Genomic DNA, 15590 nt, shown 5'->3' with positions numbered 1-15590 from the left:
TATTGACAAAGATGCGATCTATGATGATTTCATTGGACTTTTCTGAGGTTTCTTGCGCGTATCCTCTTGGTTTTTCTTTCTTTCCAAGCTTCCTTGGGTCTTCCTAGTTTTATGTGGTTTGAAAGAATTCATTCTCTAATACTTTTTCCTACCCATTGTTTCCGGGATACTGTTTATTTACGGGATATTGGTGAGCCTTTAACTCCCATCTGTCGTCTTATTTGGCGTTGCGAATTATCCCTATCCTATTCAGAATACTCCAACAGATCTTCTAAAAGTGCCCATTTCAATTAGTTTTAGTTTTTTTTTCTGAGATTTTCGTTTATTTTTCAAGTATCATCATCATTATCTTTGCGTTATCCCTATGCAGGGTCGGCTTCCCTACTTGCATTTCTCCACACAATTTTATCTTGGATCATATTAATGTCAATCCCATTTACCAACATGTCCTGCCTTATCGTCTCCCCCAAGGTCTTCTTTGGTCTTTCTCTCCTGCTCCTTTCAAGAATCTGCACTTCAGCTATTCTTCGTATTGGGTGATTAACGTCTCGACGTTGAACATGACCAAACCATCTTAACCTATGCTCTCTCATTTTGGCATCAATTGGTGCCACACCTAGACTTCCCCTAATATACTCATTTCTAATTTTATCCTTCTTTGTGACTCCACTCATCCATCTAAGCATTCTCATTTCTGCCACATGCATTCGTTCTTCCTCTTTTTTCTTCACTGCCCAACATTCAGTTCCGTACATCGTAGCCGGTCTTATGGTTGTTTTATAGAATTTTCCCTTCAGCTTTATTGGAATTTTTCTGTCACACAACACACCACTCGCTTCTTTCCACTTCATCCATCCAGCCCTAATTCTACTGCATGCATCTCCACCTATTTCTCCATTACTCTGTATTACCAATCCCGGGTATTTAAAACTATTGCTTTTTACAATCAGTTCACCATCCAAAGATACCATTTTATTTGTAGTAACTCCATTTTTTGTTCAAAGCTTGCCTCCACTGTTCCAGTTTTTGTTCAAAGTTTCTTTCACTATTTCCTACTAACACGACATCATCAGCATACATTAAGCACCATGGAATGTTACCCTCTAGTTTCGCTGTTTTATGGTCCAAAACTAATGAGAATAAATACAGACTAAGCACAGAGCCTTGGTGCAATCCTACTTTCAAATGAAATTTATCAGTCTCTCCCACACCTGTCCTAACACTAGTCGTTACTCCCTCATACATATCCCTCACAATCTTTACATATTCACCAGGGACTCCTTTCTTATTGAGTGCCCACCACAGAATCTCTCGAGGAACTCTATCATATGCTTTCTCAAGATCAATGAATATATGAGCGTTTGTTTCTTTACTCCTGTATTTTTACATCAACTGCCTTATAATGAAAATTGCATCTGTTGTTGATCTTCCCTGCATAAAGCCAAATTGATTCTCGGATATTTCGGTCTCTTCACGTATCTGTCTATCAATTACTCTTTCCCATATTTTCATGGTGTGGCTAAGCAGTTTTATAGCCCTGTAGTTTGTACATTTTTATATATCTCCCTTGTTTTTGTAAACAGGTACCAGTATACTGCTTCTTCATTCGTCTGGCATTTGTCCAACTTCCATAATTCTATTAAATAGACCTGCTAGCCACCTTGTTCCTGTTTCTTCCAATGCTCTCCATACTTCCTCAGGAATATCATCTGGTTCTACCGCTTTTCCTTTCTTTATTTTTTGAAGCGCTTGAGCCACTTCCTCGTTTGTTATTTTGGTGACCATTGTTCCTACTGTCTCCATTGACTCTACAGGCTGTCTGTCAAATTCTTCATTTAATAAGCTGTCAAAGTACTTTCTCTATCTCTTTTTGACATCCCTTTCGTGAACTAGTATTTTATTATTTTCATCTCGGATACATCTAATCTGATTAAAATCTTTTGCTTTCTTTGCTCTCTGTTTGGCTATTTAATATATCTTCGTTTCTCCTTCCCTGGTATCAATTTGATCGTATAGGTTTGAATACGCTTCTGCTTTGGCTTTTGCTACTGCTACTTTCGCTTCATTTTTCGCCACCATATAGTTTTGAAGATCTGTGTCGGATCTGGTTTCTTGCCACTTTTTATATAATTTTCTCTTCTTTTTATTTTTCCTTGTACTTCGTTTGACGACCACCAAGTCTCTTTATCCTCAAACTTTTTTCCTGACGCTTTCCCAAGTATTTGAATAGCAGTCTCTCTAATACTATTGATCATTTTTCTCCAAATTGTATTAGGGCTTCCTTTCATGTTCCAACATATTTTTTCTACTATTCTTCTCCTGAATAAACCTTCTTTCTCATCTTGTAGCAGCCACCACTTGATTTTTTGTGGTCCTCTCCGATATTTTTGTTTAGTTTCGCTTTTTACTTCGATGTCCAGAACAAGCAGCTCTTGTTGTTCGCTTACTGTCTCACTAACTATTACCTTGCAGTCCTTGCATTCACGTATGTCTTCTTTCCTTATCATGAAGTAGTCTATTTGGAATTGATGTTGTCCATTTTTGTAGGTAATAAGTTGAGTTTCTCTCTTTTTAAAGAATGTGTTAACAATCGTCATATCCAATGCTGTTGCTAATTCCAACATGTCATCTCCAGCTTCACTTCTAGTTCCAAAGCCTCCATGTATTGCTTCGTATCCTGCCTTGGCTTGGCCCACATGTGCATTGAAATCACCTCCTATTATAACTTTCTCCTCTGAAGGAGTATCACTCAGGACGTCTCCTGATTGGTCATAGAAAGCTCTTCTTTCATTCTCACCCAGACCTGTTTGAGGAGCATACACACACAACATTCAATACCTCTTTATAAATTACAAATTTCACTGACATCATTCTATCACTCGTTCTTACAACTTCCACTACGTTATCTTTCATTTCACTATCAGCAATTATACCAACTCCATTTCTAGTGTTACTACTCCCTGCATACCACAATTTGTAACCTTCACCTAGTTCTTTCGCCCTTTGACCTTTCCACCTAGTTTCTTGAATGCAAGTAATTTGAACTCTCCCTCGTTTGAGCGCATCCACTAACTCCAGACTCTTACCTGTAAGACTACCAAGATTCCACGACCCTATCCTGATTTTTATAACCTGCAATGGTGTCCCCCCTGTGATAGTCCTCGCCCGGAGATCCGAACGAAGGCTCATTGTGGGGTAATACTGCACTTTGGTTGCATTGGTGGTGTATTGGCTAAACGTGCAGGGTAGGGTATGGTGCTGATATAAAAGGCATTCAGGCATCAAATATCCAAACAAAATCTTTTCAGGCCATAAAAATGAAAAGACCTTCTTCAAAGATATAAAAACTTATACTGAAATGATGGCATCTCCTGAGGTAAAATATACCGGAAGTATTGTTGCCCGTATCCCGCCACTAGGAGGCACGTACTTTATTCGGGATACATTTCGGGGTTAATTTTTCAAGTATAGTTTATATTATTCTTGGTTTTATTGTCTGGTCTTCTTTTTGTTGTGTTCCCAAAAATTCTCGGTTCAAATTCATTTGCTTTAGAATTCCTTTTTTGGTGACGAGATACATTTTGTTATAGAATCTAACTTACACTGATATTGTCATGTAATATACCTACGTCTTCCTGCCATTGGCAGTACCTACTATTATTTACTTTTAGATATAGTTGATGTTAGCTATAATCTAAAGCCCTAACGGAAAACCTAATGTGGTAAAACTTCTGAAGTATAACGCAACAACACATGGTGGTACAGGTTCAGAAGAACCGCAACTCTAAGAACTGAGTGAGCTAATGTCTAAAGACCTAACTGATGTGGTAAATCCTCTAAAACAGCAAGAAACATAATGCAACAACACATGGTGGGAAAGCGACCCAGTACAGAAGTACAGAAGTATTTGAGAAAACTCAAAACTAAACACTGGAGGACGAAGGTTATTAAGATGAATGAATGGAGATGATCAATTGAACAGTCCAGCGCCTGGGATGTGGAGCCAATTGATATGTGAACGACAACAACAATAGCGTTGGATCGATAATGTAGCAAGACAATCTAAAATTTGATAGGCTCGTATAGTAAATCAATAGACTCTAAGATTGACGAAAAAAGATAAAGGCAGGTTTCAGAAGAGATAGGTAAATATAAATACAGCAGGAAAACGAAACCACGAAATATGTCGATGAACATGAGTTCGATAGTAAAAATAATTATTTTTAATAAAAATCATATTATTTATTATCTTTACCACAATTTAACTTAAAAATACGTTTATTTTGACGTTTCGATTTCCACTTCGAAAATCGTTGTTAATTTCTATTAAAGATAGTTAGTAATATTGTGTCACAAGAAAATAGCTTCGGAACAAAATGTATATTAAAACTTTAAAAGGGGTAAACCGTCTAGTTGGCTGTATACCTTCGTTAAAACAACGTAGAATGAGGTAAACACTTCTGTTGTATGTAGGTATATGAATTTATTAAAATTCTTAAAATTTATCCACAAGGGAGTGAAAGTACAAAACGTTTTCTGTCAAACTGACCCTCATCAGTGTAAACGTCCAGTGTACAAGCAATTGAAACTAGCCACTTCATTAGGTGTAAAAACCTCTAAATAACATTATTGCTACATTATGAGCTATATAGTAATCGACATTAAGTCGATGTCTTAAGTTTCTAAATATCACATGTGGATGTATGTCATCCTTGCTCGGAAATAGCACAAGGTTGTTATGATCAGGTGAGAGGTTAACAACCAACCAAAATGTATATTGCTTGACACAATTCGTAAATGAATGAGAGACGATCGAAAAAATTGATACCTGGTGGAAGTATTTTAGGTATCCCCCCATATGCAGAAATTCTTATAAAGATTTTTTCGTAATAACAATTATAAAAAAGTTCTCCATTCTTGGACAGAAAGTATTAAATAATTACCATAAAATAGGTACAAATAATGACATTTATTAAATCAAAGATTGCGCAAAAATAAAACTTAATTTTGTCCTATTTTCATGTTCTCAATAGTACAATATAATAATAACGGGGTGTAAAATCTGAATAACATTTATCTAACAAAATCCGTCGCTCTAATTTGGAGTGTTTAAACAGATCATTCGCTTGACAAAGTGTTTCCAGGTTTTCACACATACTGTTACTACTGGTGGTAGTATTTTAGGTTTTACGATATGCAAAACCCTTTTTTCTTAATACCAACTATTTAGAATACTTCACCAGTTGGTAAATTGACTTGGTAAATCTATCTTGTTCTTCACATAAGACGGGAACCAGTTTCTATGGTGGTTGATTACGTAGACTATGATTATCTTTGTACAGTCGAAGCAAGGTGTAAATCGGTGTTGAAATGAATAATTAATGGAGATAATTGTTTTATTTCATAACTGTTTCTATAACACAAAAAACTTTTTACAAACCCAATAATAACGATCACTAATTTTAATACACAGATTTGCTATGTGAGCAAACTTTGATCGCGTTCTGATTTTTAAAAACTTAACTTGATAGTGCGCGAATCAAGAATAATTCGCGTAATAAACGTGACATTGTTCAAACTATGAACGTATAGCCTGATCTAGGGATGGCGGTTTTTGACAAAACACCGGTTTTCGGTTATACCGGTTTTTTTTGCTTACGGTTTAACCTGGCGGTTATAACCGGCCAAAAAAAAAACGGTTTTTGGAAAAACCGGTTTTTGGTTTTTTTAATCCAATAGGTTACAAAGTTACACTTACAATACACTTTAGTTTGCGATACTCCATTCGATTCGATATCAATATGATCAAAATTAGTATTTACTATCGAAAGAACATGTATTACTTTTAACACGTTTGTATATTTGTAGAATAGGTATTGTACCATCGGAGATCCGTGGAACAAATTTACACCCAAAATAACAAAATTCAGTTTGGCAACACTGTGTGAAAGTTGATAGTAACATATCCTTTTTAAGATAAGCACAACTGTAATTTAGTCCAAACAAATTAATATATTTTTTTTTCCAACAAAAAAGAGATTTTTCAACCAAATGATGTTTCAAATATGATGTGCAAAATAATTTTTAATTGGGTTCTGCTGATGGGCTTGCTTTTTGTTGTCATTAAAGTAAAAAAACTAAATTTTACTCATTAAATCATTATTGTCCGGTTATCGTCTTAATTATTTTAACTGTACTAATATCCGTCGAGTAATTCTGAATGATTAATAGCTTGTTAAAACATTTTATCTGTAGCGGCTTCTGAAATATCTTAAAAATATCGAATTTCATTGATAAAATGCACATATTCCACCGATCTTCGCTTCGACCATACATTTTAACCCTTAAATGCCCAATCGGGGTCACTATGGGACCCCAGACATACATTTTTGGCTATAATATCTTTATTTGAAACATTTGGCAACCGCGCAATCAGGTATTTGTGTGGACGTGTCTCCTACGTTTTCTGTTAGTATACCACGAACATTCGTGAGGTGCAGTGGTCTGTAAGAGAGATTTAGATAAGTGGGGTCTCGCTGTGACCCCGATTGGGCATTTAGAGGCACCAGAATATTTTTATTATTTTTAACATTTTTCGTCAGTTTACATTGAAAAATGGACCGTAAGAGAATGAAAATGACAATAAGCGACCAAGAACATGAAAAAATTATCCGAAATATAGAAGAAGGGATATCAGACTCCGATTTCGACTATGAGATTACCGACGAATCAGATAGCGAAGAGCAAGATGTTTTTGAGGAAAATGTTTCGGAAACTGAGGACAATTTAGAAGTCAACAGTGACGAGGAATCAGATGCAGAACCTACCGAAGTGGACGATAATATTAGTGAGGTTAGTGGTCCAACATATACATCCAAATCTGGAATGCAGTGGAATAGCCTACCTTTCGTGAGATCCAAGAGGCAACAAAAAAATATTATAAATGTACATCCAGGCTTAACAAACTATAGTAAAAATTCCAACACGTTTTTAGACTATTTCAATTTATTTTTGACCGAAGAGATGAAGAATGTCATATGCCTTCATACTAATGAAGAAGCTGTTAGGCGTTATCAAGAGTGGAACGAAAAACATCCGAATAACAAAAAAGAGTGGACGGTACTTACCAACAATGAACTGGATAGCTTTTTAGGAGCACTTATCCAAGCTGGTGCTTTAAGGTGTGGGAAAGAATCGACACGAGAGATATGGTCTACAGACACCTCAATACGCCGGTCATTTTTTACAGCCGCATTAGCTAGGAACCGATTTGAAGAATTATCGAGTTTCTTGAGGTTTGATGACAAAGTGACCAGGGTGGAGCGAAAGGAACAGGATAAGTTAGCGGCGATACGAGTAATTTGGGACATGTTCGTCTCTAACTGTGACAAAGCCTTTGAACCATACGAACATATAACCGTTGACGAACAGTTAGTGAGTTTTAGAGGAAAGTGTCCTTTTAGACAATATATAAAATCAAAACCTTGCCGCTATGGGATAAAAATTTGGGCTGCCGCGGATGTTAAAACATCTTATTTATCAAAACTTCAGGTGTACCTTGGAAAACTACCAGGTGGTACAATAGAGAAAAATCAGGGATTTCGTGTTGTGAAAGATCTGGTGGAACCATATCATGGCAGTTGGAGAGGAATTACAACTGACAACTTTTTTACCAGTGTTCCTCTTGCTCAATATCTTTTATCTAAAAACCTTACTTTACTTGGGACCGTCCGCAAAAATAAACCTGATACACCACCACAACTAAGTTTGACAAAAAGACCTGCGGAGTCGTCAATATTTGCTTTTACTAAAGAATTAGCTATGGTTTCGTACATACCTAAAATACACAGGATGGTACATCTTCTTTCAAGTCAACACGATAGTGATATAATTTGTCAAGACTCTCAAAACAAACCCTTGATGATTTTAGACTATAATAATACCAAGGGTGGTGTTGATAATGCCGACAAACTGATTAGGGAATATTCCTGTAAAAGAAGAACTGCTCGTTGGCCATTCAGGCTCTTTATGAATATTATAGACATATGTGCACTAAATGCCTATATTTTATACATTGAAAAAAATCCTGATTGGAAGAAAAATAATTTTTCACGAAGACGTATTTTCCTGTTACAATTAGGGGCTGAGCTTGCTCGAAACAACATGGAAAAAAGAGCGAAATATATAAAACATAAAGCCTATGTAAAATCTGCTCTAAAAGATTGTGGCATACCAATGGTAAACCCAACTACCGAAGTTGCAACTCAATCCGTCCATTCAGCTAAGAAACGTGCTCGTTGTTACCAGTGTCCGCGAAACTGTGACAGAAAATGTATATGCCAGGTGCACAGAAAAGAAGAAAAAACTATTGTATGTAAAAATTGCAACTAAAAGTTATATGCTTATATTATTATTTAATTTTAATTTTGTTCGAATTGAAAATAATTTGTTTCTAGAAAAGCCGTTAATTTTGTATGAAAAATAAATAAAAATTATTCAAATATGCTTAAAATTATTTTTAACCGTGTTTTCCTTTTAGTCAGTGCTAAATGACGTTACTAAATTGAAAATTTTAGTGGGGTCCCTAGGAGACCCCACATGGGCATTTATGGTTATTTTCATATCACGGGCATTTAAGGGTTAACTAATTTAATACTTCCTGTATGAGTGTATCGTTTTGAAAACGTAGCGAAATTCTTGGAGATTCGTATTCGTAATCAGTAATTCGATATTCATAGTCAGAGCATTATTTTTGGTAATCAGAAAAAGTCATTCACCAACTTTCAATGTCAAGAGTTAAGTGTGAAAAATAGATGATGTTTGCGTCTAATTCAACCAGATCACTTCTTATGTAAATATTATGATTACAAATACCTTTTCAAGGAAATATTATAATAAAACTTAACAATTGTTTCTGGCTGATGTGAGATTACACTTTCAGTTTGCTTCTGTATTTTATAAAATAAAATAAAATTTGAATTATGGTTTTGTTTGGAATAATTACTTGAGAATAATAATTATGATTGGGACCCAAAATAATACCTAACCTAATCCTAATCACCGTAAAAACCTAATAACCGGTTTTTACTTTAAAAAGAAAAACCGGTTATAACCGGGACAAAAAACAACCAGTAAAACCGGTTATTGCGAAGTAAAGAAACCGGTTTTAGGTTTAAACCGGTAGGTTTTTCCCATGCCTAGCCTGATCAAAGAACAATCTGACCCAAAAAAAAATAAAGGAAGGATGAAAATTTGGGAATAGGTAGTTGAAATTGTCTATTTTTATATAAGAAAAAGTTTACAATTCTACATCCTCTCCATTTTTCAAAAAATAGAGGTGAATACCCCCCTCCCGAAGGTGAAAACTGTACATTCAAAATAAGTCCAGAATTGGATAAAATGACTAATTCTAAGCAACTTTTGTTCTATAGAGTTTTTTCCCTAAGTCAATACTTTTCGAGTTATTTTCAACTGAATATGTTCATTTTTAACAGAAGGACGGTTTTTCAGAGATAACTCAAAAATTAAGTATTTCAGCGAAAAAAATATTTTTAGCAAAAATATAGCTTATAAAAAACTGAAAAAAATCGTGTATGCTTGAGGTCTGTAGACCCAGTAGAAGCAGAGTTGTACCTAATGAAAAGTAGGTTCTTCTTCAAAAAATTCCTAATCGAATATTTCAACGTGAAATAACCCAAAAACGGAGCACTTTTCGGGGAAATTCATTTAAACTTTTTTAAAGTGTTTAAAAAAAGGATTATTTTTCTTAAAAAAAACTTGTAACATTAAAAGTAAGTGAGTTACGCTCAAAATATTGTTGGTTCCTTTTATTTTTTGGTAAAAAAATCGCGAAAATCACCCCCTAATTGGCATCACAAATAAATTTTATCATTATCACTTCACAAGTTACTTTGCTTATGTATTATTTATATGATCTGTAAGTTTCATGGGTTCAAAGTGCTCATTTTTGAAAAAGCTGAAGTTAAAACGGCTTGAACGAGTAACTAATCACGAGTTTAGGCAAATTTTGAACAGCCATAGCATAATAAATTTTAGTATAACAAGAAAACAAAAAAGGAAAAATATTCAGAAAAGCAAAACGTAAATTTTATTACTCTTAAAGATTTTTGGTATTACTAATAATTTTTAAGGTATTTCCATGAACAATTCCATTTTTTTTTCAAAATTAAAATTTTTTTTTATTTTAAACCCAATTTTTTTCAAAACTCAGCACTTTGAACCAATGAAACTTATAGATAATATAAACAATACATGAGTAAAGTAACTTGTGAAGCGGTTACGATTAATTTTATTTGGGAAGCTAATTAGGGGGTGATTTTCGCGTTTTATGTACCAAAAAATAAAAGGGACCAACAATATTTTGAGCGTAACTCACTTATTTTTAATATTAGAAATTAAAAAAAACAAAAATAAACCTTTTTTTAAACACTTTAAAAAAGTTGAAATGAATTTTTCCCGAAAAGTGCTCTGTTTTTTTGGTTATTTCACATTGAAATATTTGATTTGGAATTTGACGAAGAAGAACCTACTGTTCATTAGCTACAACTCTGCTTGTACTGGGTCTACAGACCTCACGCGTAGACCATTTTTTTTCAATTTTTTGTAATCTATATTTTTACAAGACATTTTTTCGCTACAGTACTTACTTCTTGAGTTATCTGCGAAAAACCGTCCATAAACATGTTTTTTTTTTGTTAAAAATGAACATATTCACTCGCAAATTACTCGAAAAGTATTGACTTAGTGAAAAAACTCTATAGAACAAAAGTTGCTTATAATTAGTAACTTTATCCAATTCCGGGCCTATTTTGAACGTATATTTTTTCACTCACGAGAAAATATTTTTCACCCAGTATTTCCCAATTTTTGTAAAATGGAGGGGATGTAGAATTGTAAACTTTTTCTTATATATTAGTAAAGAATTTCAACTACCTATTTCCAAATTTTCATCCTTTCTGTATTTTTTTGGAGATTTTCGTAAAATTTTGTTCCCTGATCGGGCTAGTACGAGAGTACAGGGAGAATTGTGAATTGAGAGTGCTTTACATTCGGGATACTTCATTTTTAGTTGTGTTAAATGCGACTAATTAACTCTGCTATTGTTTGATGACTGATTCATAAGAAATCGACTTCTTTTGGATTTTTACAACGAGGGAGAAAAATCAATTAATTTTGGTATGTGTCTAATTTTTATAAGCAAATAAAACCTTTAGTTCGGTCGGCTTTTAGAGTTTTCGGGAACATAAAAATGCAATAAATTCAAACTGAGATTGTGTTTCTAATCCGAGGTATATTAATCCACATATGGTGAATTTAGAATATAAATTCTTTTTATCTAAAGAGAATTTGAATCTAAAGAGAATCCACATATGGTGAATTATCCAGAGATCTAAAAACTGAAGATTGCTTCGACAGAAAACGCTGGAAATTAGGATGCGAGAAGCGGCGTCAGCTGTAACAGACTCGCTTATTATATTATATAATTCTATTTATGAAGACTGAAGTTATGTGACAAAAAAAATAATTGGGGATCGAGATTATAAATTTGTTATCGGAGCGTAAATATTTTTAAGTCAAAGGTTTGCGATGGTCAACGGAAATAGCGTAGTAATTAATGATTTTTCTCATATTAGAGTTAATTGCAAGCTGTAAAGGGCAGAGGGCCGAACATGTGTATAAAGTAGTAGAATATGGATAAAATATATTAAGATCGTCTAAGTGAATAAATATTATAAAAATAAATATAATTGCAAAGTTGTAACTCAAATCATAAAAAAGTTTTCCACTTTTGGGCAGAAAGTATTAAATAAGTACCGTAAAGTCGATATAAGTAATGATATTAACTCAAAGATTGCGCAAAATAAAACTTAGTTCTGTCCTGTTTTCATGTTCTCAATAGTACAATATAATATTAATGGGGTGTAAAATCTGAATAACATTTATCTAACAAAATCCGTCGCTCTAATTTGGAGTGTTTAAACAGATCATTCGCTTGACAAAGTAAGTGTTTTCAGGTGTTCACACATACTGTTACTCAACAAATCTACATTATTTGTCTCGAACATTTCACGTGCTCGAGTGAGTAATATTTCTCTTCAATCATCAAACGCTGCCGTTGAAAATCGTCATAAACCGAACACAGGGAGGCAACGATCTCGTATATAACGATCAACTCCCAAGCTTAACTCCGTCTGACTTCTTGATTGAATGAAAACTCTCGACGTCAGAGGGTATGCAACATAGTGGTAATTTAGATTCAGAAACCTCTAATAATATGCCCAAAGTTATTATCTTTGTTATGGTGTTGTGACTCTGTGTATTTTGGGTTGATTAAATCACATTCAGACCTTTTCACGGGACTAGACTAATGCCTGTCTAACGTTGTAAAGTTACGTTCAAAGACTGACGTAACGAATTCTGCAACTTTATGTTGCGTATTTACATAATCGCCCAAGGTTACTATAACTTCTTTTGTGTTAATTAAATTTCATTGTACTATTTTACTGCAACTTTGTCGAAACCTTTCTAGGTCGAGGTCTAGAAATAATGATAACAAAAACATATAAAAGACAAGCGTGTAAATAGTTATTCAATTAGCTTGTTCTTATATTTTTTAGCAATTTTTGTATTTCATTTAAAGTTTAAAGTTTAGTTTTACATGCCGTAACAAGACTTAATAATATAGCTTACACAGAAAACTGCTATGATAAGACTAGAAAACTGAATGATAAGATGGGTCCACTAAGGTGTGTCGTATAAAAATAGCGTTGGTGGTACTCGATGGGTCTACCGTCACATCGTATTGCTAGATTTGGTGTCTTTTATATAGTTATAAAGGGTGATTCATTTAGAGGTACTTTTTTTGGTGAGGATTTGTTGGGAGATCGTGCATGAATGGTATCACCTAAAGTTGGTTTCTTATTCAGTATTGTTTGACATTTCATCATAGAAAGACTTACTCGGTACAACGTCTAGAAATTATTTAGCTGTATTACGAAAATCGGAGTTCAATGAGAAATGTGTTTCGTGCGCTTAGAGCAAAAAAAATGTTTTCCTATGAGGCCCGTTTTTGGCTTAATGAGGATATGAATTAACAAAATGCCAGTATTTGGGTTGATGAGCAACCCAAAAAAATTCATGAGTTGCCAATACATTCAGAAAAAACCACTGTTTGGTGTGGTTTATGGGCCGGTGTTATCGTCGGTCCATATCTTGGACCGGCCAGAATGTTATTGTGAATGGAGACCATTACCGCGCCATGATAACGGACTATTTGGTACCAGAAATTGAAGTTCGTAGTTTAAGTGATATTTGGTTCCAAAAATATGGCGCCAACTGCCATATATCCCGTGCAAGCATGGCATTACTGAGAAAACGGTTCGGTGAGCAATTTATTTCACGCTTAGGGCCAGTGACTTGGCCGCCTATATCCTGTGACATCACACGTCTAGTCGTTTTCTTCTGGGGCTACTTCAAGTCCAAAGTCTACATGAATAAACCGGCTACGATTGAGGCATTGTAGGCCAGTATTACTCATCACTGGTCAAATACCAATCGAAAAGCTCGAACGCGTCATCGAGAATTAGACCTTCAGCATGGAGCGTCTTAACTGCAGTTATGGTCAACATTTGAAAGAAATTATCTTTAAGAAGTAATTGTAAAGAATGGTTCTTTTTTACGACAATAAAGTACCTCTAAATGAACCTTGTTTTTTCTTTTTTAAAAAAGTACCTCTAAATGAATCACTCTTTAGAATATTTCCTACAAGTTTCTTTTTGATTATTGTTCAAAACCTCCCAGTTTTTCCTATTATCTTTTTAAACACATTTTTACTTTGGCTGGTTGTATCGTATGCAATCAACTAGAACATTTCGAGAACTGATAGGAATTTAGGAATGAAACCCCAAATTCAATAGTCCAATGAAGTAATAAATACAAAAATAGAAAGAATAAGTTCGAGAAATATCCGTTAATCAAAACAAAATAAAATTATTCAGTCAGTTGTGAAGTAACCAAATATAGACAGTACACTAACTCACCCCTTATACATTTGGAATCGTTGTTGACTTGGCTGTCAAGCCTCTGTAGATGCTTCTCGTCAGGTTCCTACGGTGCGACTTCCATAATGATAATGTAAGCAGCAATACCAAAACAAGGGTGATCACGTACAACGATACCACAGTATAAAGAGGGACAGTAAAACCTCTTCCATGTCGGCACTTTGATCTCAAGAAGTAATACCGGCAGTACGCAATTGGTAATTCACCAGTGGTGGATGAGGGGTTTCCCTGTTAAAACCCGTACGTTTCTATGTGACTATCAATGCGAGAATGGGGCAAAAGCGACTAGGAACATTGCGCGGTCGCCATGCGCGACTAAAGATTTTACTTCCAATTTTTCGGAGAGTGGTTCTACTGTCCCTCTTTATACTGTGACGATACTTTCATATCTACGTCTTGTTTGAACTTACTCTTTGCTATGAAGTTACTATTAAAAACTCCATTTTCCTGTAACTCCTCCTTCGGTGATTTGCCTCCAATTACTTATATCAGGGGTGACCAAGCTCCTTGATAGTCCGAGCCATTTTTCAGAATTTGAAATTTTTCGCGAGCCGCGGTTAAATAATTATTTAAAAAGTGTAAAAAGGTATTAAATTTTTCTCTCAGTGTTTGGATTTCACGAATTTTAAAATGAAATAAAATGTTTCACATTGTTGTTTTAAATATGCAAATAATTCTACAAGCTGCCTTTACTATTTCAGGATATTTCGATTCTTCATCATCCTTCCATCTTTTTCTGGGACGGCCTACATATCTTCTACCGTCTCTCAAAAAACCCTGTCTTTAGCACGCTGTCTTCCTCTGATCTCACTACATGACCTGCCCATATTATCTTAGCTTTTATATGTCTGACGATGTTTTCAGTACCACACACAGTTACCAATTCACCTTTGCGGCGCGTTCTTCACTTTGCTGTCAATTCATCTCTTTGAGGGCCAAATATCAGTCTGAGAACTTTCCTTTCTAATACCAGCAACTTATTTATTTCCCGCTGTTGTAAAGTCTATGTTTCACTTCCATAAGTAAGAATTGGGCCAATAATTGGCATGTACAGTCTTAATTTAGATTGTCTTTTTAGCAGCTTAGATCTTAATAATGATAGGGAGTAAAATGTTCTATTCTACGCAGCTATCCTTGTTGAGATCTCTTTTTATATGTGGTACCTCCACAGATATTTAAACACTTTACTACTTCGAAGTTGTGGTCATTAATATTTATGTTCTGCCTAACTCTTGGTCTTAGATTTTTGGTTGCTAGCACGTATTTCATCTTATCTTTATTTATTCGAAGGGCCAGACTACCTGTTTCTTCCCCGAGTTGTGAACACCTCTCTTACATCTCTTGTAGAATGAGCAAATGCACCTAGATCATCAGCAAATGCCAACAATAGTTTTGATCTCCGATTCGCAAATCCCCTGTCAGTTCAGATGATATTTTACTGATTACATATTCTAAGGCCAAATTGATTAACAAAGGTGATAAGGGGACTCCTTGTCTTAGTCCTGATGT

The sequence above is a fragment of the Diabrotica virgifera genome, chromosome 7 (assembly GCF_917563875.1).
Source record: "Diabrotica virgifera virgifera chromosome 7, PGI_DIABVI_V3a".
NCBI lineage: Eukaryota > Metazoa > Arthropoda > Insecta > Coleoptera > Chrysomelidae > Diabrotica > Diabrotica virgifera.
This window is presented reverse-complemented; position numbering follows the sequence as displayed.